Genomic DNA, 27141 nt, shown 5'->3' with positions numbered 1-27141 from the left:
AATATAATGGACCAGTGTGACATTTTGTGGAATAGACAGGTGGTCAAGGTCCCTTCGGAATAAATTATGGCACAGGGCAGAAGAGTTGATGTACCCCTGGGGGAGAGTTGTGAAAGCATATTGTTGCCCCTGGCAGGTGAAGGCAAACTGCTTCTGGTGGTCCTTTGAGACTGGTATGGAGAAGAAGGCATTAGCCAGATCAATAGCTGCATACCATGTACCAGGAGAAGTATTAATTTGCTCAAGCAATGTAATCACATCTGGGACAGCAGCTGCAATTGGAGTCACCACCTGGTTAAGTTTATGATAATCCACTGTCATTTTCCAGGATCCATCTGTCTTCTTTACAGGCCACATTGGTGAATTAAATGGGGATGTAATAGGAATCACCACCCCTGCATCTTTCAAGTCTTTGATGGTGGCACTGATGATCTCTGCAATCCCTCCAGGAATGCAGTATTGCTTTTGGTTTACTATTTTCCTAGGTAATGGCAATTATAATGGTGTCCGCTTGGCCTTTCCTACCATGATAGCCCTTATTCCACATTTTAGGGATCCAATATGGGGGTTCTGCCAGTTACTAAGTATGTCTATTCCAATGATGCATTCTGGAACTGGGGAAATAACCACAAGATGGGACTGCGGGCCCACAGGACCCACAGTGAGGCGTACTTGAGCTAAAACTCCATTGATAACTTGACCTTCATAAGCCCCCACTCTGATTGGTGGGCCTTCGAAACATTTTGGGTCTCCTGGAATTAGTGTCAGTTCTGAACCTGTGTCTAGTAATCCCCGCAAAGTTTGATTATTTCCTTTCCCCCAATGAACAGTCACTCTTGTGAAAGGCCTCAGGTCCCTTTGGGGAAGGCTAGAAGAAAGACTAACAGTATAAACCTTCAGTGATGTAGCAGGATCCTCCTTACAAGGGACCCGCCTCCCCTTCATTCATTCAGTTAATCCTACTTGTGTATATCGACCAGGTTGGCACAATAAACTATAGCAGTAAGGTTATTTTTGAGATGGAGAATATTCATATTCCATGATTTCCTCAAATCTTCAGATAAAAACAAATTATGAGGGAAAAAACTTAAATGCAGAAAATTACAATATTGAGAGGTTGGATTCTAAGGAAAACAAAAGGTTGAGCCACATAATATAGGAAAATTAATATAAATAAATAAACTGTTCTGTCATTGGGTAGACCTAAGGAATAAAACCAACTGTCACCACACAAAATTTTTGAAGAATGACACAAAAATACATGTTTCTTTGTGCCTTGGGTAGCTCCCAATAAACCTTCACAGCTTCCAGAAAATGATAGGGGGTTGAGGGAGGGGGACCATTACACCTTCAACTAGATAGTCTCAGTGCCAAATGGTTCCCAAAGCTGCATCATTTACAGCCAAATACAATTTTAAATCCTTGCAGAATCAGGTTCATTATCAGGAAAAAATATTTTCTTGCCAAAAATAATTCTGAATTTTAAAAATTACCCTACCCAGAAAATTTTGATAATGAAATTAAAGGCTCTACAATACTGCATGCTAAATGTATTCATTTCACAAAAGCTATGGTGTGTTAAATATATTCTTCTCTTTTTATTCTAGCAATGTACTTTTTGGGAATTGAAATGCTAAAATGGCCTGCTATAGAATTTTATATGTTTCTTAACAAAGTTTATTGCTTTGATAAAAAATACCTAACGTATCATTTAAAACAGTAAATTAGATGAAACACTCACCTAGAACACAGAGTTTCTTTCAAAACTAAAGATATGAAATCAGCAAAAGGAATGGAAATGTGTTCAATTTTCTTATTTCAGAGACATTTATTAACTCTCCATTATATTCTAAGCATCATATTGTTTCTATCATGTTTAAGAAAATAGATGCAGTTCTTGCGTTCATGGAACTTCACAGCATGCAGGGAAACAATCACATTTTTAATGCTACCTGAGTTTTTTTAATATTAAATGAGTTATCATTGAGTTGATTTTTGACTCATGATGATATCATGTGTTATAGAACTATGCTTCATAGGATTTTAAATAGCTGATTTTTAGAAGTAGTTCTCCAGGCCTTTATTCTGAGTCACATATACATCAAGTTGAATCACTAAAATCCCAATCATATTTTGAACTGTCACACATTTATAGCTGTTAGTTATTGTGTTATACAGTTATAGCTGTATAGTTACTGTGTTAAGCCTGGGCAGCTCTACTCAAGAATAACTAACTATATAATCACGGATCTCCTATATTTTCAACCACATATGCAAGACAGACAGACAGCAGCAGCAACAAAAGCAAGCAAGTTAACAGATAACGAGGGAATGCATGCAGTAATAAGATGATTTAAACAGTTGGGAAGCTGGCACAGCAATGGCCAGACATGTCTGGTATGGCTGCTGAGTGAAAAAAAAAAATGAGGCAAATAAATGAAGAGGCATTTGTGAGAGGAATCTAAATAACAGAGTCCTGAATAGAGCAACCAGGATGTAATGTAAAAGAATAACTAGTCACATTGTGAAAAATGAAATCACTGAACATTATGTGAAAACACAGTACAGTGTTCTTTGGTAAAAGCAAACTTCTCAACAGAGAAACTAGCCTGCTTAAATGACTGTAGGTGGGATCTGGACTGTGTTTAAGAAAGTAAAAAGATGAACAGCATTCTTGAGAGGGGGCTGGAAATAGAGAAATAGAAAGAAGACATTCCATACAGAATTTTTAGATGGTGATTAGGGCTCTTAATCAAAGACCAAAGAAACCCTAATGACCTTCCCAGTTCTTGATATTCTCTGATTTTGTCGCTATTTTTTTAGAGTCTCCTTTTGCATTAAAGTTAAATGTGCTGGAAGGTCTCCTACAGGTGACATTGAATTACTTTAACAAAGAGAAGCATTGCTTACGAATGAATATTAAAAGTTTCATTCCTACATACAGTTGGCAAAGAACATTGTTGGCCAGCCCTTCTAACTTGACTGTAGAGCTGCAGACTCCTTAGAGGGAAATGATGCCAAGAAACCAGAACAGGGCATTGTCATGAGAATGAGTCAAGAATTTACAAGACTTTGCTTCATATTCCCCACCTCCCTTTTCCTCTTCTCTCTTCTCATTTGCTGTTTCAATCCTCCTCATCCGTCTCCTTTCTATTTTAATTAGGAGAGAGTCAAGGTTAATTAAAAGCTTGCTGAAAGTTAGAACAGGGTGTGGGATATGTCCTGTGTATTCATGTGTGCTTGCACGCTTTTATGAGTTTGTGTTTTCAAGTGTTTATTGTTAAGTACTGAAACTGTTAAGTATTGTTTTAGGTAACAAAAGAGGCCCCACATTTCAACAGGGCCCAAGACACTATTAACAGAAGACTGTTATGCCCCAGTGGGAGGATCAGTAAGATTCTTTTTGATAAATTAACAAGGAGGTTTTGAATGGGATCCAAAGGTAGATAAAAAATGAAAACAAAGAAAGCATAGATACAGGGTTTAGGGCTTGCATTAAATTATAGCTCCAATTTAAGAACAATTAGTTCTCACATCATGGCCCTACTCATTACTTGCCCTGAGAAAGGGAACACAAATGATATGGGCAGATAAAATAGCATGTGTGGTCTTAAAACATTGTTTCCAAACAAGCAGCCACCTAAGTGAGGTGTAAGGTAACACCACATGGAAGAAGCACACCATCATCAGTGACTAAAGATTGTAAACCTTATAACCTGAAGTCAAAGGAGAGAATAGTATCAGAGCCGAAAGTGTGAGAATCTGGTTTGCAGAAGGCTATGGATGAATACATTTGTGGAATCTACACAGGAAATAAGCCTCTGAGTACTTCCTCTATTCCTAACAGAGGGATGGGAGGAAAGTGGATACCAAATAGAGTTCATTGGCGAGATGGCTATAAAAGATCAAAATGACAAACCCGACTTGAACAGTTACAACCATCAGTTGATCCACCTCTCTGGTGAATGGTAGGGCTGATCTGGTTTTCAACATTATCTGTATTTTTTTGTTGTTGCTTTTTTGTTGGTTCATATTGGTGTTTATCTCAGATGTTTTATGTCATTGGGGGCACCCTCTTGAATTTTTGTTATATGTTTTTCTGGTTTTCAATATAGAAAGCCTAGGATGGGTGAACCTATAGGGACAGCAAGGAGAACAGGGTCCAGTGTTCTGAAGGGTCCAGAGGTATGGTGTGGGCAGCAGTGGAGTGTGTGCTCAAAGAGAGCTGATGTCAACGAGTTCAAGAAAGAAAGGAATATTTTGAAATTGATTGTGACAGTAATTGCATGATACTGCTTGACGTGATGGAACTTCAGAATTAATGATGTCTGTATTAATGCCCAGTAAAGTGTTTTAAAATTCGAATATGACTTAAGGAGAAGATCTATTAAATATTAAACTGGACAAACATAAGATAAAGATAACACAAAACCCATTATTCTGTTGAGGTCATGTGTGTCCAAGGGTATTCTGATATTGAAGGATTTAAAACGGATATGGAAGAGCAAAAGCAACCGGCACAAAGACTTTCAGGAAGATGTTGCCATTATAGGATCGCTCGAGGCAGAGCTTGTGGTGTGAGTTGGTGTGTGATTTACAGGTAAGAAAGTCGAACTGGGGGACTGGGAAATGAAGCTGGGTCTTGCAGAATCTCAGGGTTCTTTTGTCAGTTTCCCAGGTAGAGCACAGCTGTTCGTCACACATGCACCCCCTTCTCAGTGGGGCAGCAATTCCCAGCCTTTTCCCTAATCCCCACCCTCATTCCACAGCTCACTAGTGTAGGGAGGTGGCCCAGTACAGTATATCCCTTGAGGGAATCCCATGGATATCCATGTGAATTCCTGGAGGTCCTGGGTGCTGGAACACTGGGGGTCCATGGAGTAGAGTTCCCATTGGGAATAATCGTTAGCCAAGGCCCAGTTCCCTCACCTGGTGGTAGGGGCTCTACTGGACTCTGTGGATAGATAAAACCAGCTATTTGGAGAGGGATATGGCACCAGGGAAACAGAGATGAGCCTGAACCTGCAGCACAGCTGGCTTCTGAAGGTTGTTAAATTTGTTTCTATTTTCATTTGTGAAAGGAAACATAAAAACACCTTATCCTGCCAGTGGAAACAGAACTCAGCATCTCCCGGTTTCTAGGCAGTCTGTGAAACCCAGGCTAATGGACCTTTAGCCAGATCACCATCTGGTAAGAAGGACCTCTTCCCTGGGACATCCACTACAATAGCCCCAATGCATCCTAGGTCCACATGTAAGAAGTGGATGGTTCTGAGTTGTTCAGGAATCCACTTTTATTAGCACAATAATGGAAGGTCTGCACTTTCCCTACAGAATATCCAGGGCTGACAAGGGACTGGTAGATTCAATATACCCCTCACTTACCTCTACTGCCATATCCTCTGGAACCTATTCCCTCTACCTCAATAATACACACACTCCTTTAATTTACCAAGTAAAATTGTATCTCCCATAACCCTTTTTTCCCAATTCATTAAAAATTACTATAAATTACCAAGGGTTCATGAGGGAGGGAGGGTGGAAGAAGAAGAGGAAAATGAGAAGCTGATGTCAAGGGCTCAAATAGAAAGAAAATGTTTTTAAAACGATGAAGGCAAAAAATGTACCAATGTGCTTGACACAATGGATGGATGGATGGATGGATGGATGGATGGATGGATGGATGGATGGATGGATGGATGGATGGATTGTGATAGAGCTGTATGATCCTGCAATAAAAAGAGTTTAAAAATTACTATAATTAACAGGAAGGTTTCCTATGATTAATACCACCATTTAAACCTACTTCCAGACACCAATACCCTAATCTTCCTACTCACCCAACTAACACTCCCTCATCTACACACAGTACATTTTCCAGCACCCATATGATCCTCCCCTAACCTAAAGATGCAGCCTCTACACACACACATCCCAGAAGATTATGTAATCTCTTTAGCTCAACCAAGATGCAATGCACGCACACACACACACAAAACAGCTCAAACCAGCAGCTACTGTAATATTTCTAGAGAAACGGAACCAAAATACTGAAGATGACCAAAACCCAAGGTTTACACAGAAGAAGCAGCCATAGAACAGCAAGTGACAGAATCCGTGAGAATGCTGTTTAGAGTCATACAAGAAATTAGGGGATTAATCCTGAAAAAATAGAGCTATTAGAATCCTCACACCTCATAGAAATCCAGGAGTTAAGGAATAATGTAGCAGAAATAAAGGAAAAGATAAATGATCTCACCAATAGAATGGAAGAAGTAGAAAACGAAATCAGCGATGATCTCAAAGATAACAAAGCAGAATTCAGTAAATGAGGGGAGGGAAAAAAAGGCACAAGAATCTGAAGAAAGACTGAGGATGATGTAGGATTACATGAAGCAAAACAATATTTTAATTATTAGGGTGCCTGAACAAATGGACATAAAAGAGTAAGGGAACACATAGAAGAAAATTTCCCCAATATCACCAAGGAGGAGATGATTACCATGCAGGAAGCAAAGAAAGCACCATTTAGATTAAACCCTGTAAAAAGCCATAAACACATATGGTCGGTCAAATTATCCAGGTTGAAGGAAAACGTGAGAATCATGAAAGCAGCTAGAGGGAAAGTTTACATATACAGGTAAACTAGAGAAGAGTAAGCTCATCTCTCTCCAAAGAGACCATGAAGGAAGAAGAAATTGGAGCAATGTATTGTGAAAGTTGAAAGACAACAACCATAACCTCATGAATCATTTATCCAGCAATGCTCTACATCAAATTTGGAGGAGAAATAAAAGTCTTATCAATTAAAGAAACATTTAGAGAATGTACAAAAACAAAACCAGTATTATAAAAATAGTTTCCAATTATTTAGGGGCAGAAAACCAACAAATGCAGCACATAAACTTGAAAACACCACAGAATTTAGCACCACCCAGAAACCAACACTTAAACCAAAAAAAAAAAATACAGATCCCACGGAGAAACAGCCATGAACAAACTCCTCCCACACCCCATAAAAAGTAAAAAAAGGAATATATTAAACACAAATAATATGAGATGACAACTAAACTGTGTTTATATATAATCACACTAAATGTTAATTGTTTCAATGCACCTATTTAAAGACAAAGAGTAGCAGACTGAATTAGACATCAATAGCCATCAATCTGTTGCCTTTAAGAGACAGCATCACAAACTCACAGACAAAAATAGAATGAGGGTCAAAGGATAGCAAAAATTTTACCAAGCTAATGGCAATATAAAAAGAGGTTGGCCATATAAGAAAATAATCTTCAAGGTATATGACATAAGGTGAGGTAAGAATGGGTATTACATAATGCCCATTAACCTAGAAACATTGTGCTGAACTAAAGATTCTCAAAATTCATCAACCAAACCCTCAAAGAAATGAAAAGATAAATCACTGGATCCACAGTTATAGTAGGTGATTTCAATACACCACTCTCAAAAAAGATAGATTGACAGGAAAATTTAATAAAGAAACTGAAGAGCTGAAAAACACAATCAAGTACTGAACCTACTAGACATTTTCAGAACTCTCCAAACCACAGCAAAAATAAATACATGTTTATCTCTAATGCACAGGGCTCCTATTTGAAAGTAGACCACATGCTGAGACATAAGGCAAGCTTGAGAAAATTCAAACCATAGAGGTCATTCAAACTACCTTCTCTGACTACAGTACCATAAAGCTGGAAATCAACATTAGGAAAAAAAGCAAACCCAACAAAGATAAACACTTGGAGACTCAAAAAAGAAAGCCTAGCAACCCAAATTAGAGAGGAAATCGGGAGGTTCATAGAAATCAATGAGAATGACAATACAACATACAAAATTCTATGGGATGCAACAAAGGCAGTTATTAGAGATCACTTTATTGCACTAAATGCACCCAGGAAAAAAGACGAAAGAGTTATGGTCAGTGCCTTCACTAGCACCACCAGCAGCCAGAAAGAGTCAACAGCATTCTCTTCCAACAGCAAGAGAAAAGCAAGCATAAAAATTAGAGCCGACATAAATGAACCGGAAAACAGAAGAACAATGGAAAAATGAAACAAAGCAAAATGTTGGTTCTTTGAAAGGATCAACAAAATTGACAGACTGCTAGCAAATATAACACAGGAAAAGAAGGAACAGATGGCAATATTTAGAGTTAGGGATGAAACCAGGAAAGTCACAAAAGAACCTGATGAAATACAAAGATTAATTATGCAGTATTACGAAAGATGGTTTTCCAACAAATTCAGTAATTTGGAGGAGATGGACAAATACCTGGAAAATCACTCTCTCCCCAAATTAACACATATGGACAAGAACTTGAACATATGCAGAGCAAAAGAAGAAATAGACAAGGTCATCAAGAAACTCCCAAATAAACAAAGTTGCTTGGTTCAGATGGTTTCCTAGGAGAATTCTATAAACTTTCAGAGAAGAGCTGACACCAGTCTTACACAAAATCTTCCAGAACATCAAGAGTGACAGCAAACTCCCAAACTCATTCTTTGAAGACAGCATAACCCTAATTAAAAAAAAAACAGGCAAAGATCCACAAGGATAGATAATTACAGACCAACCTCTCTCATGAACATAGATTCAAAAATCTGCAACAAAATCTTGGCCAACAGAATCCAACAACATGTCAAAAAATAACTCATCATGACCAGGTGGGATTCATACCAGGGATGCAGGGATAGTTTAACATTCAGAAGTGATTAATGTAGTCCACCAAATCAATAAGAAAAAGGACAAGAACCATATGATCATATCAATTGATGCAGAAAAAGCATTTGATAACATCCAACACCCATTCCTAATAAAAACTCTCCAGAAGAGAGCATTAGAAGGAGAAATCTGCAATACAATAAAAGACATACACACAAAAAAATAGCCAATATTACATTCAGAGGAGAAAGCTGAAAACATTTCCACTGAATTAGGGAACTGGACAAGGATGTCCCTTTTGCCCCCTTCTATTCAACAGTTGGCTGGAAGTCCTAGCCAATGCAATATGACAATGGCAAGATATCAAGGGCATGTGATTGGGTAAAGACAAAGTGAAGCTCTCATTATTTCCTGGTGATATGATTTTAACATTGAGGATCTTAAGGGGTCCACGATAGGATTGCTGGAAACAATAGAGGGATTTATTAGAGTAGCAGAATACAAGATTAACAAGCAGAAATTAATTGGATTCCTATATACCAGTGAAAGGAATACTGAAAAAGACATCAAGGAATCAGTACCATCCACAATAGCCGTGCACAAGCTGAAATAGCTAGGAATAAACCTAACCAAAAGGACAAAAGTCCTGAATGGAAAACAATAGAACATTTACTACAAGAAACCAAAAGGGAGCTACACAAACGGAAGCATATTTGGCGTTTGTGGATTGAAAGACTGTATTCTGAAAATGTCATACTAATTAAAGCAATCTACAAATTCAATGCAAACTTGATCCAAATTCCAATATCAGTCTCCAAAGAAATGGAAAAACTGACGACCAGCTTCATGAGGAAGGGAAAAAGCCCACGATGGACAAAGAACCCCGCAAGAAGAACAAAGTAGGTGGTCTTGCACTACCAGACATCAAAACCTACTAGCCAGCCAGAGTTGTCAAAACAGTCTGGTCCTGGCATAATGATAGATACTCGGGCCAATGGATCGGACAGACAACCCAGAAATAAAAACGTCCACATACAAACAATTGATTTTTGACAAAGGCCCCCAAAATATTAAATGGGAAGTAGATGCCCTCTTCAATAAATGAGTTGGAAAATCTGGATATCCACTTGCAGAAAAATGAAATAGACCCACATCTCTCTCCATGCACAAAAACAAACTCAAAGTGGATCAAATACCTAAATATAAAACCCAAAGCTATCAGGATCATCAATGAAAAATGGGGAGAAAGCTGGGAGCCCTATTGAAAGGAATACAGAGGCTATCAGAAATAACAATGAAAACACACTCCATGGGAGACAAAAAGGATGAGTGGGATATATTAAAAATAAAACACTATGTACATTGAAATACTTCATTAAAAGAGTGAAAAGAGAGCCTACAGACTGGGAAAATATTTAGTAACAACATACCTCTTGGAGGTGCATTGCCGTTGGGGAGGGGTGGGGAGGGGGCATCCGGAATCTGTGTTATTTGTTTTTCAGTAAATTAAACCCAGGGACATTGAGTCTACAGGGAAAGCAAATGGAACAAGGGTTTTAGGGGAACTAGGGATACAGAGAGGTGGAAGAGATAAAAGGGAGATAATGTCAAGGAGTCCAAGAAGGAAAAGTGTGTTTGGAGACTGATTACTGTATAATTATATAATTCTGTTTGATGTGATTGAACTGTGGAATGATATGACATATGTATCAACTTACAAGTTACAGCAAATTAAAAGGAAAACCAGCAAAACATAGATCCAGGAATGGGTTTGAGGCTCACAGTAATTCCTAGCTCCAAATTAAGCACAATTAGTTCTTACATCATGGTCCTGCTCAATACTAGCCCTCAGGAAGCAAACATATGGCGCTGTAACAAAATGTAGTGAAGAATTTAAATTGTGTCCAGCTATCAGAAAAAGTAGCATCTGGGGTCTTAAAGGTTTGTCTCCAAACAAGCAGCCATCTAAGTGAGATGTCAACTACATCCATATGGAAGAAGCACACCAACATCAGTCACCTAAGTCGAAGGAGGAATCAGCATCGGAGTCTTAGTTTTGAGAATCCAGTTGGCATAATGTGATGGTTGACAGTGGGAACCCAAGATTCATTTGTGAAACTACATAGGAAATAAGACTCCAGAGAACTCCTGTATTTAAAATTGAGGGATGGGAGGAAAGCGGTCACTAAACAGAGTGCTTGGGACAGAGGAGTGTAGAAGATCAAAGGCATAAATCTGACCTGAACATTTAAAACTTTGTCAGTAGATCCCCCATATGATGCAGGCTGGACCTGATGTGGTTTCCGTTTTCTGTATTTTTGGTTTGAATTTCTTTTGCCCACTCTTGTTCATAGTAGAATGAATCTTAAAGGTGTATGTCAATGGAGGTCACCCTCCTGAAGGTATGTTATATATTTTTGTTTCATCAGTATTTGAAACCCAGGATTAATGAACTTACAGAGAAAACAAGGAAATTAAGCAGTTTGCAGGGAGGAGGTTACAGTGGTGGTTGGGTAAAAGGGAGACGATATCAAGGGGCTCATGTAGAAAAACAAGTTGTAGCAACTGCAATTCCACTTGACATGATTGAAATATGGAATGATATGATATATGCATGGAATTCCAAACACTGAAAAAGAAGGAGGAACTGTCACAAAAGGATGATCCATGTCAGATTAATGCATTACAGTTACAAATGGGATGACGGAAGTGGGAATGGGACCACGATTGGGACATGTACATTAAGTTAGACCGAGGAGTTTACAAGATTGACCCAGGGCCTTCCAACTAAAGCAGTCAGAGCATGATTCATGATTATGTGACCCAAATTTTGGTGATCTGTCAAGAACACACCAATGTATGTCCAAAGGGAAACTGTCCCTCCCTAGGCTGGCTGTGGTGGTGGTGATGGGGGTAATCCACTTTCTAATGCACTGTGCCTGAGAGCAAGACTATATATATCCATAATCATGGGTCAGAAGGAATTTAATCCACGTGGGGACTCTGTGCATGGAATTTGGTCATTCACTGATGCAGTATGAAAGATTGAATAAAGGAGGAGACTGAAGGTAGAATGTTGTTGTTAGGTGTTGCCTCATTTTAATTAGTAATTACCCCACGTGACAGTGGAATCGCAACATAGGGTATTCTGGGCTGTATTCTTTTAGACAATAGTTTGTCAGCTCTCTCACCAATACAGAGCCACTGGGGATGTTTGGAGCATGGACCTTTAAGTTAGTGTCCAAACACTTAACTTGTGTGTGATTAGGACTTTTTACTGATGCACTTGATGTTTATGAGCCACAGTTTGAAAGCAAATTTTCCTCTTGTGTTAGATTGAAAGAAAAATTATCATGAATTCACTTATGCATCCTGCATGAGTGAAATTAATTACATGTTGTATAGACATGCCCTTTGGCATCTGGGAGTCTGGAAATGGTGAGTGATGTGCCATGATTTTGTCTGAGTCATGAAGTAAATTTGTGGCAGGTGTGAGTTTACAACCAGAATGTCTTCAGTTCAGTAAGCTCTCTTTCAGCCTCAATGAATCAGCTCTTGATAATGAAATTTAAATAGGCAGGCAGACTACACATATCTGATAAAAGAACATTACCGTTGAAAAAGAGACCAGATCCAGTATCAGATTAATGAGACAAGGATTTAAAGCCAGACTCTGCAATTTAGAAAATTACCGTTGGTAATTCTCCTTGAGCATAAGTTTCCTTACCTGTAAAACAACATAGTAGCTTTTACTCAGAATATCCTTATGAGAACGAAACAAGGGAATCGTGTGAAAGCATCAACTATGTGGTAAGCGTTTGGTCTGCTCACATTGTGCCTGTGGCTGTCGAAAAGACACTTAGTGTTAATGGCCCTAATGATAGTCATGCCAGGTGTTGTTTTTCTCTGTTGTCTTTTGCTATTGGGGTAGGTTTTTCTTTTCTTTTCTTTTTTTGGGGGGTATGATTTTCTTTATATGAAATGCAGGATAGGCAAATCTATAGAGACAGAAGCTGGATTATAGGGTTATGGCAGGGGAGACTGGGGCAAGTGGGGAGCTGACAATAAAGAGTACAAGAATGAGGAAGATATTCTAAGATCGACTCTGCTAATGATGGCTGAACTCTTTTGCATATGTTTGAACCATTGTGCAACTGACTAAGTGCGTCCAGGGGAGACAAGGGGTGCGTGTTCCTCTCTCTCTCTCTCTCTCTCTCTCTCTCTCTCTCTCTCTCTCTCTCTCTCTCTCTTACTTTACTGGCATCAAGTTCGTGCAGACACATGTGGGGTGTGGGTGCTGAGGAGGGGAGGTTAAAGTTAGAGACAAGAGCAGCTGATTGTGACACAGCATTAATGAAAACTGTTGGGTTGCAATAAAGGTCCTTCTGAAAGGCAAAGAGACACTAGCATCAACTGCTTCACTGAAGAATCTACAAGGAGCATATGGGCAAGAAAAGAGGAGCCATGTCCCCAACCCATCGAACAAGTTTTTGTAGATTCTTTGCCCTTCTCTGTTCACTACTTGTATTTGACTCAACAAGAATGCATTTGGCTCTTCTTTTGGGTGGAGGATTTTAAGGGGTTGAATGTTAGTGCCCAAAGATGTTTGATTGATGAATCATCTTACCCTGGATGATGATCTTTCTGAGAGCACTACAAAATTCTGTCTTGTACCTTATTCCAGTACTAATTTCTATCACTTAATTAAAATAACAGAATAGGAAATTCAGCAAATTACTTAACAACTGATTTAAATCTACTATGCTGTTTGCTAAGCATCAGCCATTACGAGGACTAGTTCTGCACTAGTTAGTTAGGTTGAGTAGTAGTGTGCAATTCTCATCTGTGGAGGCAGCAGATATTTATAATAACCCATATTGACTACATCACTAATAGACATCCAATAAATTGACATTAAAATGAGTTTGTTCCCCCTTTGCTGGTTTGTACCTTTTAATTCAATGACATTATAACATCTTATTATAAAATACGACCATGGATTCTGACCTTGAGATATAGCATTATTTTTATGTAGAAAAAAGATTTCAATGATGTTTGGGTTTAACATAATCTGATTTCCATGTCTAATAGTTTGCAGTGGTAAATATTGGGTTAAAGTCTTCTACCCTTCCCACTTTAGCTAAAACATCATGAAGATTGAAGACGCGGGCCCATAGTGAGACAATGCCCCGCGAGAGAAAGAGGGTCAGAAAGAGAGAGCGAGAGAACCCCGTGTAGTCATTTAAGTCATTGATGTTTCACTTTAGATCTTGATTTGCCAAGTGAAACGCCACCTTTGGTTGTTTAGCATTGAATAGTTGCTTCAAGAACTATTAAGAACTGGACACATTTGTATGTAATATGGATGTTGCTCAATGTTGTGTCAATAGAGCATTTAATACTATTTATTCAGTTATGATAGGTGAGAGACTAGATGCAATTAATCAATAAAAACAAATCTCTCCCCTCCTTTTTTATGAATGGCACACGATTATAGATCATAAGGCAGGTTGTTTTATTTATATGTAATTAGTTATATGTACAACTTCACAACAGTCTCTATTGCTGCATACATTCCATGGGAAAGGTCTGTACGAGAGGATTTGATTTAACCTGAAACACTAAAAAAGTAAAAATAAAGTAAAAGAAAATAGATTCCACAAAATGAATTCCACCACAGTTTTTATTGGAATATTAATCTCTTTTTCCTCAGACTAGACGCATTTAGCTTGATTATGCCTCCTACCTCCCCCTTCCTGACTCTGCTCTTGCTGCGTGCTGCATACCGATTTCTCACCTGCAGCCATCGCTCTACCAGACACGGGTGTTCTGGGACCCGGTGCAAAAAAGTGGAGTCAGTTCCTCACTCATTATTCTTCAGAGCACAATCTATATTTCTCTGCTTCTAAATGTCAGAAATCTTTTCCCATGCTGGAGAAAAAGTTTCCCGGGTGAGAATACATCCCTCCTTTGCCTCCATGCTGGGCAATCTCAAAGAATTCATTTGCATTCTTGTCTTTTTGATGCAAAAAAATGAGTAGGTGGGAAAAGTCTCTTTGGGAAAAGATTAAAAGAAGACTCCCTGTGGAATAAAGGGCTTCTGATGGTGATCACATGCTTAAGCTTAGGCTTTGCCCATTACTTTCTCACGAAGCAAAAGAACAAAATGCACAAAACATTGCTGAGTTGATTCCAACTCATCCTGACCCTGCAGACAGGGGAGAACTGCCTCCGCAGGAAATCCAAGGCTGTGAATATTTACAGAATCAACTTGCCATCCGTGGAAGCGTCAAAGGCCCAACTATTCAGTTTGCAGGCAGGCGCTCAACCCCTGGGTGACCAGAGTGCCTACTTTCTTAGAAGACACCTTTAATTGTAGGATTTTAAAAACTATTAAATATTTCTAACAAAATCATTAAAAATTACCCATAAAGGGAATATTATATTAGAGAGCTTAAGTAGCTATAAGATTAAAGTTTTTTCTTTGGATAGTTGGTATATGAATTTGAGACTTGTACTCTATCACCCATTTATTATTATTTTTTAAATAGATTTGAGCACTGTCTATTGATTTTGGAAGGTTTCTGGTTGTCTATCTAGAATAATGCTCTGCTATTTCACACTGAATTGAGATGGTTGTCAAGAGGAAAAGTTTTAAAACTTGTTTTTGAGCTTCTTGATTAACTCAAAACATTTTTTTAATCAGAAAGCAAGACCACAGTTCGAAGCACTTTTCAGTGATAAAAGTGAACTGCAGAAAATAGCTAATTTGGTTGACATCTTTCCCACCTTGAATGAGTTAAATTAACACAGCAAGGATCAAATGCAATGTACCTCGACTTTTCTAAAAAGATCCAATCATTCCAAATGAAATTTCAGCTTTGGCCAAAAACATTGGATGAAAATAAAATTTACATGTTGCCTACCTATCTACTTTCTTTGAGGTGCATGATATTGAACCAGACAAAAGGATTATGATGATAATTTATGTGAAAGAACACTCGCACAAACTAGCAAACAAAATGTCATTGTAATTTCCAAATCTACCTGACCCCCCATTTGCACTTGCCAGAAGCCCATTCACAGTCAAAGTTGAAGACTTTCCTGAGACAGCACAAGAGGAGTTCATTGAACTTATTAACAGCAATGCAGCAAGAACTGATTTCTCTATAGTGGCAGTTACAAAATTCTGGATCAAGTGTTTGAAGTCATACTCTCAATCTTCACATTGACGTTGGCTTTTTTATGCATACTATCACAAAATGTAGCAATGCAATTGCTATATTAAAACTGTTACCCATGCTGCACAATGGTTCAAGAAAAAATTCCCTTTATTTCTAATTATAAATAAATATATAATTTCAGATTGCTTTGTGATTAATCACTATGCTTTAGTTATGTTATATTTGTAACAATGAAAATGCATCCTGTATATCAGATACTTACATTAAAATTCACAACAGTAGCAAAATTGCAGTTATGAAATAGCAATGAAAATAATTTTAAGGTTGGGGGTCAACACAATATGAAGAAATTGTATTGAAGAATCACGGCATTAGGAAGGTTGAGAACCACTGCCCTAGATGAATAGGCAACATGATCTGTCATTAGCTCAAGTCCAAAACCAGTGGATTGATGAGCCAGATGCAAGATCTAGACTCAGAAAAAATAAGCAAGCTTTTTCATAGCATCCGCTTGAATTGTAAGCAGGCTACACTGTAGAAGAGATCTCATTATGAGATGATTACTTGGTCTGAGTGGTGTGGTCCTATCACAAAACAAGAATTGACTAAGCGGGAGAGTGAGCTTGCAAAGTTAAGTAAAGTTCTGATACCAGAGAAGACAGAGTATATGGCAGGCAGATAAAACAGTGATATTTCAGGTTTTACACATTTTTCCACTAATAAATGTCATTGCCAAGGGTTTTGGTGCTTGTCAGCATTAATATGCCAGCTACTTTTGTTTGAGGATCCTCTCCAGGAAGTTGCTTTAACTTCTTCATCAATTTTCACCTAAGCACACTCTACTGCTTTGGGAGTAATTCTAAAGATCAATTTAAGTAAATGTGACTCAATTAAAATATATTTCACATTTCTCTTCCTATCCCAACACTTAATTATATTTTGGCACTCATGTTCTTTTAGCCCTGAGTACCCAAATCTCTCTTCTCCAATTCTTATTTTTTTCTTTATTTCTTGTAGTTAATTAAAATGTATCCTGCTAGTCAACCTTATTTCAAGAACTTGCATTAACTGTACCCACCACATTTATTTCTTCTGTCTGAACTACCTGTTCACAAGGATTGGCAGGGGTCACCCTTACAACACTTTTCCCTCTAAGTTGATATCTTTGTTTCTGGGCAAGTGGATTTTTCTTTCTTTCTCTGGTGTCTATAAAATTACATTTAGCAAGTTGTGGGCTTCTGTAAGTTCCACAGCCTCTTACCTTCTAAAATTTTTCAGGAAGTGTTGTATAGACTATTGGAATATTTGGGCCTGAGCTGACAATAAAAGAAGCATTAAACCTAAATTCTTCCAACCTTTTTGTCTTAAATACTTATGATTCCACAAAAACAAACAATAGACTCAAAGGGCCTGGAACCATGGCTGGTAATCCTTCTGAAGATATTTTGGTTTGCATACCATCTGAATACCACTGCTTAGGTGTCCAGTCAAAACTGTCAAGTTTAGCATGAATCTAGGAGAAGCCCATAAATGAGGGGAAAGATAGTACAACATGACAGGGATGAAGGAGGTCCCTGGGAGGTACACAAGATTATCCCAGTAATGGAAAACTACTGACATGTCACCGGTAACATACACAATGCTGTAGTAAAATGCAAGTCTAACAGGGGTGGGAAGGCTTATGGGAATCAGTCAAAAGCAAATATGGGTTTTTCAGAAGAAATCTCCACATAGCTGTTTGCATATACTGCAAACAGGTATATAGTATATAGTAAAGCAATATCATGAGTCCTTCCTAGCCATCATTAAATATCTTGAGGGAGTGAGTCCCTGGGCTTGAAAGTTGTAGACCACGGTGTCAGGGGACATCTAGGGCAGATGACATAACATTCCATAAAGATTATATTCTTCATCCTACTTTGGTGAGTGACCAATGGGGTCTTAAAACATATGAACAGCCATCTAAGATGCAAACTTTGACTTCTTCCCAAGAGCGAAGGAGAGGAAATAAGATGAAAGACCCAAGGAAACAACTAATCCAAAGCAATAAGGCACTGTAGGAATCTGAGGCCTAACCTGAGAGCTGTGGCCGGTCATTCTGAGCAGCAGCATCACAATAAAAGAGCCTTGTTGGAGTGAAAGAAATATGTAGAACAAAATTAGAAGGCATGAAACTCACCCTTATATGTCTTCCAGTTAAGTCATAGGGACATAAAGTGATGATACTCAAGGGAACCTGGTGGAACAACTAGCCATATGAAATCAATAGAGCAACATTTTCCCAAAAACAAAGCTCAGAAGGCAGAGAGGCAGAAAATATGAATCGGTGAAATAGAGAAAGTAGAAAGACAGAATTATTTTGAAGAAATTGAAACTAATTTCCCCAAATAAAATGTGTGCTGGAGTGAAATTTCTTTTTCTTTCACTTTCTTTTTTTGTTGTTGTTGAAATTTCTTTTTTTAAAAATTTTTTTTAACAATTTATTGGGGCTCATACAATTCTTATCACAGTTCATACATATACATACATCAATTGTATAAAGCACATCTGTACAGTCTTTGCCCTAATCATTTTTTTCTCTTTTCTTTTTTTACATTTTATTAGGGACTCATACAACTCTTACCACAATCCATACATATACATACATCAATTGTATAAAGCACATCCATACATTCCCTGCCCCAGTCATTCTCAAGGCATTTGCTCTCCACTTAAGCCCCTTGCATCAGGTCCTCTTTTTTTTCCCCTCCCTCCCCATTCCTCCCTCCCTCCTGTGCCCTTGGTAATTTATACATCGTTATTTTGTCATATCTTGCCCTATCCGGAGTCTCTCTTGAAATTTCTTAATATGCTTCTTCTGTCCATCTCTCGGTAAATTCCACCAAATACTTGGGCGGGGCTATGCAAATTGGACATGTGTACCATTAGTAGAGGAGAGCTGCTGTCTTTGAAGCAGGAGCAGAAAGAGAACAGCCCAGGACCATCGAAAGAGCACTTTCCATAGCTCCGTCTGAAATGACAGAGCCCAGGACCAGAGGCATCAGAGACATGGGGGTTATGGGACTGAGCAGGAGGAGCAGTGTTGAGACTATAGGACTTTGAGACAGAGCAACCAGCAGACTCCCTGATTCAGGAGAACAGAGACCAAATATTAAGTGCCTAGGAGGCTGAGGACCAGAGACACTTGGTTGTGGGCTGAGGAGAGAGGTCACTGTCTACGAACGCCTGTATTTTTATTATTTACTGATCATGACGTTTGGTAACCTGTTAATCCCACTAATAAATATCAATAATCATGCATACCACCACCGTCAGTTAGTTGTACTGTGGTGGCTGTGTGTTGCTATGATGCTGAAGGTTATGTCAGTGTTCTTTCAAATACCAGGAAGGTCATTTAAATGACCTGAACATCCAGTTATTGAAGACTATTGAACAGTGGCAGAATGTTGTCAGAGAGGGTGCCATACGATGGACCGCACCGGTCAAAAGAGTCGATAATAAGAACACAGTTGGACTGCAGCCTGCGGGGGTAAAGCCTTCAGACCTTCGTTTTCAGATGAGACATGACTCAAAACGAGAATAAAAAGCTGAAAACATCGATTAACAGTGGGAACTTGGAATGTACAAAGTATGAAGCTAGAAAAAAATACAAGTTTTAAAAGTGAAATGAAATGCACAAAGATCAAGATTCTAGGCAATCGTGAAATAAAATGGACTGGCATTGGCCATTTTGAATCAGAAAAATATATGATTTACTATGCCAAATAATGCAGACATGAACAATGGTGTTACATTCATTGTCAAAGAAGACATTTTTAAGATCTATCTTGAAGTACAATATTGTCTGTGATAAGATAATACATATTTGCTTTCAAGAAAATTCAATCACTACAACTATTATTCAAATCAATGTACCAACCACTAAAGGTAGTAATGAAGAAATGGAGGAATTCCACTAATTTCAGTCAGAAATCAATCACACATGCAATCAAGGTCCATTGATAATTATTGATGATTAGAGTACAAAAGTTGGAAACAAAGAGGAAGTAGTTGGAAAATATGATATGGCCTTGCTAATAGAAATGAAGCCAGAGATAACATGATACAATTTTGCAAGACCAAGGATTGACTCATAGCCAATACTTTTCAACAACACACAAGACTATACATACAGACTTCTCTAGACAGAATATACAGAAATCAATTGACTATATCTGTGGGAATAAATTATGTAGAAGTTCAATATCAGGCAACTAAAACAAAGCCAGGGACTGACTGAAAGAAACCATCCATTGCTCAATATAAGCTCAAGCTGACGTTAAAGGCAATTAAAACAGTTCCAGGAGAACTAAAACATGACCTTGAGCATACGCCAAACAAATGTTGAGACATCTCAACACAGACTTGATGCATTAATCATTAATTAAAGGAAACTTGCTGAGCTGTGGGATGATGTCCATAACACCATCCATGAATAAAGCAAAATATTATTTAGAAAACAGGAAAGGAAGAAGAGATAAAATAGGATGTCAGAAAAGACTCCCAAACTTGTAAAGTAAAATCATTGAATAAAAATTTTCAGAGAGCAGCTGGAGAAGAAAAAGTAAAATATTCTAATAAAATGTGTACAGCTCTCGAGTGAGAAAACCCAAAAGGAAGAATATGCCCAGTATTGCTCACATAAAGGGGAAAAAATAAGGCTCGGGTTGCAATATTTAAAACTTCTCTGAGTGAAACACTGAATGATGCAGGAAGGAGCCCAAGAAGAGAGGAAGAATATCGAGTCACTGCACCAAGAAGAACTGGCTGGTAATCGATGCTTCTTAGAGCTAGCATATGAGCAAGAGCCAGTGGTACTGAAAGAAAAAAAACAAGCTTCACTCACAGCATTAACGAAAAACAAGGCCCTAGAAGTTGATTGAAAATCAATTGAGATGTTTCCAGAAGTTGATAAAGCACTGGACACCCTTCACTCATGTATGCCAAGAAATTTGGAAGATAGTTACTTGCCCAAGTGAATGGAAGAGATCCATATTTATATCCATTTTAATGAAAAGGGATTCAACGAAGTGTACAAATTAGAGAACACTGTCATGAATGCCACATACATGTAACATGTTGCTGAATATCACCCCACCACAGTTGCGGGGATAAATTGATTGGGAGCTGCCAGAGGTTCAGGCTGGATTCACAAGCAGATAGGGAACATACTTGATGTCACAAGGATCTTGGCTGAAAGTGGAGAACACTAGAAAGTTATTTATTTGTGTTTCATTGATAATTCAAGGGAATTCACCTGTGTGGAACACAAGAAACTATGAGAAGAATGGGAATTCCAGAGAACTTCACTGTGCCCATAAAGAACCTATATATGAATCAAGAGGCAATTGTAAGAATACTGAGTGGTTTAAAATCAGGATGTGCTTAAAAAAACAAAAACACAGAGGGCAGAATAGATTTTTTTTTAAAAGAAGCATTTTCATATACATATAAAAATGAAAATGCTTCTTTTTAAAAAATCTATATGTATATGTATATAAGTATATATATATATACCATATTAAATGAAGGGGGAAGTGCAGAGTGGAGACCCAAGGCCCAAATGTCAGCCAATGGAGATCCCCTCATAGAGGGGTTTAGGAGAGGAGATGGGTTAATTAGGGTGCGAGGTAGTACCGATGAAGAACACAGCTTTCCCCCAGATCCTGGATGCTTCCTCCACCCAACTACCATGATCCGAATTCTACCTTGCAGGGCTGGATAGGGCAGAGGCTGTACACTGGTACATATGAGGGCTGGAGGTACAGGGAATCCAGGGTGATGATACCTTCAGGACCAAGGGTGTGATGGACAATGCTGGGAGAGTGGAGGGTGAGTGGGTTGGAAACGGGGAACTGATTACAAGGATCCACATGTGACCTCTTCCCTGGGAGAGGGACGGCAGAGAAGGGGGGGAAGGGAGACTCCGGATAGGGCAAGATATGACAAAATAACGATGTATAAATTACCAAGGGCACATGAGGGAGGGGGGAAAGGGGAGGGAGGGGAAAAAAAAGAGGACCTGATGCAAGGGGCTTAAGTGGAGAGCAAATGCTTTGAGAATGATTGGGGCAGGGAATGTATGGATATGCTTTATACAATTGATGTATGTGTATGTATGGATTGTGATAAGAGTTGTATGAGTCCCTAATAAAATGTAAAAAAAGAAAAGAAAAAAAAGGAGCATTTTTTTGGAGAACAAATGTTTTGAGAATGATGAGGGTAATGAATGTACTAATGTGCTTCATACAGTTGATGTATGTATGGAGTGTGATAGGAGTTGCATGAGCCCCCAATAAAATGATTTAAAAAAAAGAGTAGGTACTGAGACTGTGTTGTTGACACGACATGAGAAGCATTATCCCATTTGGCTTAGTTTGCAGCATAGAAGGCATCTCATTGCGAACAATTGAAACTTTCTCTAGAGTGCCTACAGTAGAGCATGATCTCTGTTTGGCAAGTGATTGTGCTGGATGAGGAGTGAGAGCAAACTACTTGAGAACAAAATGAAAGCATATATGTATATAAGCTTGTGGAAGAAATGGAGTTAAAACTTAAGTAATTTTTCTACAAACTTTTTAAAAGTCTTTATGAATGTGTGTGTGTATGTATATGCACCATCAAGTAATTTTCAACTCCTAAGCCCCCTATGTATACCTACGTATAACAGAACACACACTGCCTGGCATTGCGCATGCTCAGTTTTAATGTTTGAGTCTGCTGTTGCAGTCAGTGTGTTAGTTTAGCTCTTTGAGCATCTTCTGTTTTGCTGACTCTCCACTTTACCAAGCATGATGTTTTTCTCCAGGCACTAGGTTCCTCCTAACATTTCCAAAGCGCACAAGACAGAGTCTCACCACTGTAGTTTCTACGACACATTTGTTTGCTCTTCTGGCTGTCCGTTCAACATTGTTTTGCCAAGATAATTCAAATACAGCAATTCTTCTCTAGTCTTGCTTAATCATTGTTCAGTTTTAAAATGCATAGGAGGCCACTGAAAATATCACAGCTTGAGCAGGTACACCTTTTCCTCCAAATGGAAGCTCTGCTTTTTAAACCTTTACAGAGGTCTTGTGCAGCAGATTTGGCAAATGTGATACATTATTTGACTTCTTGATTGCTGCTTCCCTGAGGGTTGATTGAGGATCTGAGCACAATAAAATACTCTTTGATCTTTATCAGCAAATGCTTCAAGTTCTCTTCCCTTTCTGCAAGCAAGGATGTGTCATCTGCCTATTGCGTGTCTGTAACAAGCCTGTTTGATGCTGAGGCTGCCGTCTTTTCCACACAGTTCAGCTTCTCAGAATATATGCTCTGTATGTAGCTTTAGTAAATACAGTGGAGAGATACAACCCTGGTAAATATTTTTCCTAACTTTCAAGTAGGCAGTAACAAATATCTCTTGTTCTATGACATGTTCTGCATATGCACAATTAAATATTCTAGCCTTCCCCTTATTTGCAATATTATTAATGGTTTGATATGGTACACCCCCTGAAATACATTTCTAAGACAATAAAATATAAGTAAATACCTTTCTGGTATTTTCTACTTTCAGTTAAGGTAAATTTGACTTCATCTGAAGATGTGACATATCCTTGTACTGTGTCTTATTCTGAATTCAATTTGGAGTTTTCCCTGTTGATATACGATTACAACCCTGTTGGGAAACTTGAGCAAAGTTTTCTCAGTGTGATATAAGTGAATATGCACATACACATGGACACCAGGCCACCTCGAGCTGACTCGCTCAAGGAGCCCCTTTTTGCTCAGAATAGAGCTGCTCCCAGGGGGTTCTGTGACTTGAGTTCTCAGAAGTAGATTGCTATAGTAGATGTAGCAAGTAGATGTTTTCCAAGTGATTCCTGCAGAGGCTTGAACTTTCAACTCTGCAATGAGCAAAGTAATTACTGGTGCCACACAGGTACAAGGTGCTATTCTTATAGAACAGCCCTTGATAGCATCGAAAAATGAGCCAGTGTCTTATGGGAAAGAATTCCGGAATACAAAAACATTCATTATAACTGTCGGTGCTGCCCTCTCTGCCTGAATTTTAATAGGTCAGCACATCTCTGCAGGAGTTTTGCTTAGCTTTTAGTGACTGTGTGTTGGGCTCCGATCTGTCAGTTTAATAGTTCAAAACTCCCTGCTGCCCCGTGGGATAAAGACGGGGCCTTGTCTTCCTGTCCAGAGTTATAGTCTCCGAAATCCACAGGACAATTTTATCCTGTGCTGCAGGGGCCCGAAGAGTCAGAGTCGACTCAATCCAGTGTGTTCCGTTCGTTTTGTATGAGACTAAGAAAAGTATATTAATGCGTGAGCTCCTCAACGGTCTGCAACCATCAATAGACTGCAGTGGCTTGTTTAAACCCTTAAAACCCAAACCGAAGCCCAACTTGTTCACGTATTGAATGCAATGCTAGTGCCATGCCTTTTATACTTACTCTATTAACACACACACATAGAAATATATGCATTAGAAACATTATACATTTCTGTGATACCTCACTTCTCCATATTGAAGGATTTTTATTGGTTTGGTCAATTTTATGAGTAATGGATAAATATCATTCAACCATATGCACTTATATGTCAATTTTTCTTCCTCCTGTATGTGACTGACTAACTGCTGGTATTTTGAAGGGTCAAGCGAGGGATGATACGTGCTGCAATGTCCTGTTTCAACCCTCGACTTCTCCAAGCTGAAGTGCGGCCCTCCTCTTGCTCTGTAACACTCTGTTTGTCTCATGTGTCACTTTGAGTCCTGAGCACTGTTTGTTGTTTTACCCTCTGCTTGCTCGTAGAGTGCAAATACAAATGTTTCCTTTCCTTATATATTATTCCAAACACTTTCAGTGTTATCTGGAATTCCTATTGATTTTTATAAGAATAGCATGTCCTTCGATACCTTCTTGCCTTTTCATTTATTTAGTTTTATTAACAATTTGTTTTATTGTTCTTATTTGTTTTACTGCCACTCTCCATACAAACACCCTACCTGACCAGTGAAGCATTCTGTTTGTCAAAAGGAGAAATAAGTGGATGTTCAGGGCAGCCATTCCCTGACTTAATACAACAGCCCAGTCCAACACGCCCTACTGCCCTACACAAAGATACACGGCATCAAGTGAAGCACGAAATATGGAAAATCCGAGTACCAAACCAAAAGTTAAAGAATGAATTAGACTGGGATGCAAAGGCTGGAAATGAAGAGTAAGTATTCATATTTGGAAAATATGGCCTTGGTGATGGAAATGACACCAAAGCTTGCATGAAAGAATTTTGCAAGACCAACAACTTAGTCATTAAAACTCAAATCAGATTCATAGATATTAGAAGAATTGGGGTTGAGAATACCAGTAATATGTTCCCCTGCTTTTCATTGACCGTGTGAAGCCATTTGATTTTTTGGATCATAATAAATTATGAATAATGGCTTTATTATTTATATGGCTTATACACGAGTATATGTTCATCGAACATTATTTACAATAGCAACAAAGTGCAAATAACAAAACTTCTGTCAAAAGGTGAATGCATGCACAACCTGTGATACATGCATGCAATGGAATACAATACAACAGTATTAAAGTATATGATGAACACTCAAAATCCATCACAGCAGGGATGGATCGTGAGAACCTTCCCCTCGGTGGAATAAGTGGAACACAAAGGGAAATATGGGGTGAGGCCTCTGGAATGAAAAGCTCAGTGACAGGCTCACACATAGGAAACAAACACTTTCTTTGATGTTTCCCAATAAGGAGATGTGAAGTGGGGAGAAATTAACTAACAGTAAATGAGAATTAAATTCTGGGGAAGGGAAAGGCCGCACCCAACAAGGGCAAAACTGCACCCTCGTGACTAAGCCGAAGGTACTCAGAAACACTCAAGGATCAGGAACAGCGATTGCAATCATATGCATACTGCTGAATCTTAATAATTTATTATTCCCTAGATTGTATATATGTATGCTCAAGAGGTAAAGGAGGTTATAAGAGCACTATATAATTATTATGATGGGCATTTCTACATACATTTTGTAAATGCTACATGTATATAACAGAGTACTATATAGGGGGCACAGTTGTATAGATTATTGGTACATCAAACGGAGCTACTGGATATGAAGGCGAAGGACCACAGTGTTGGGAACCTCTAGGTTAAGTACTAAGACCGTTTAAAAAATCGTTTTATTGGGGGCTCTTACAGCTCTCACCACAATCCGTACACACCTGCATTGTGAAAAGACCATTCCCAAAAGCAAAGCTCTGCATCTAGTTCTGTGAGCAGCACCTGGGTCTGTCCAGCTTGCAAGAGGCCGTCTACAACAGCACCTGGGTCTGTCCAGCTTGCAAGAGGCCGTCTACAACAGCACCTGGGTCTGTCCAGCTTGCAAGAGGCCATCTACAACAGCACCTGGGTCTGTCCAGCTTGCAAGAGGCCGTCTACAACAGCACCTGGGTCTGTCCAGCTTGCAAGAGGCCGTCTACAACAGCACCTGGGTCTGTCCAGCTTTCAAGAGGCCGTCTACAACAGCACCTGGGTTTGTACAGCTTGCAAGAGGCCGTCTAAGAAAGAATGACTGTTCTCCAGCCTGAAGTAGGAATGGGAGGATAAAGAAGAGGGAAAGCCAAAGAAACAGTCAGTCCAAAAGATTCATGGGACACACAAACTTGGGACCAGTAAAATGAGACAGTGTCAGTTAGGAATGCGGACCAAGCTGATAAATACTGTGATAGAAGGTCCTGGTTGGAGAGTGTTTTTGAAAAAGTAGAGCGCAGTTTAATTCCTCTTCCTCTCAGCCCTCCCCCAAGACAAAAGAACCGTGATGAAAAACAAAAACAAAATGCCGCACAACCCTTTGGAAAAGACTAGACGTGTCCCTGAGAAAGAAACCTTTTCACTTGACATCAGCTGTTCTCAGAGGCTACTTTCCTGCGAAGTAATAGACGTGCTGATTGAATAAACAATAGAAGAATGTGCTGCTGAAACCAACCCGCTCTAGACAACCACGTATACAAGACCAACTTTTGCCCCAAACCAGAGGAGAAACTTGGAGGCCCCCAAGGAAACCAGGCGAATGAAAAGGGGGTTCCCGGCAAGAGTGAGTGCTGACCTTTTGTAAGGGCAGAATAAAGTGCGTATGAACAAGTGCTTGGGAAAACAAACTGTGTATGAAGACTTTCACTTGAAGCACAGTCCAATGCTAAAAATTAACAAACAATGGAAA

This window comes from Tenrec ecaudatus, chromosome 8 (genome assembly GCF_050624435.1).
Source record: "Tenrec ecaudatus isolate mTenEca1 chromosome 8, mTenEca1.hap1, whole genome shotgun sequence".
Lineage (NCBI taxonomy): Eukaryota > Metazoa > Chordata > Mammalia > Afrosoricida > Tenrecidae > Tenrec > Tenrec ecaudatus.
The sequence above is the reverse complement of the archived record's forward strand: the minus strand, read 5'-3'. Positions refer to the sequence as shown.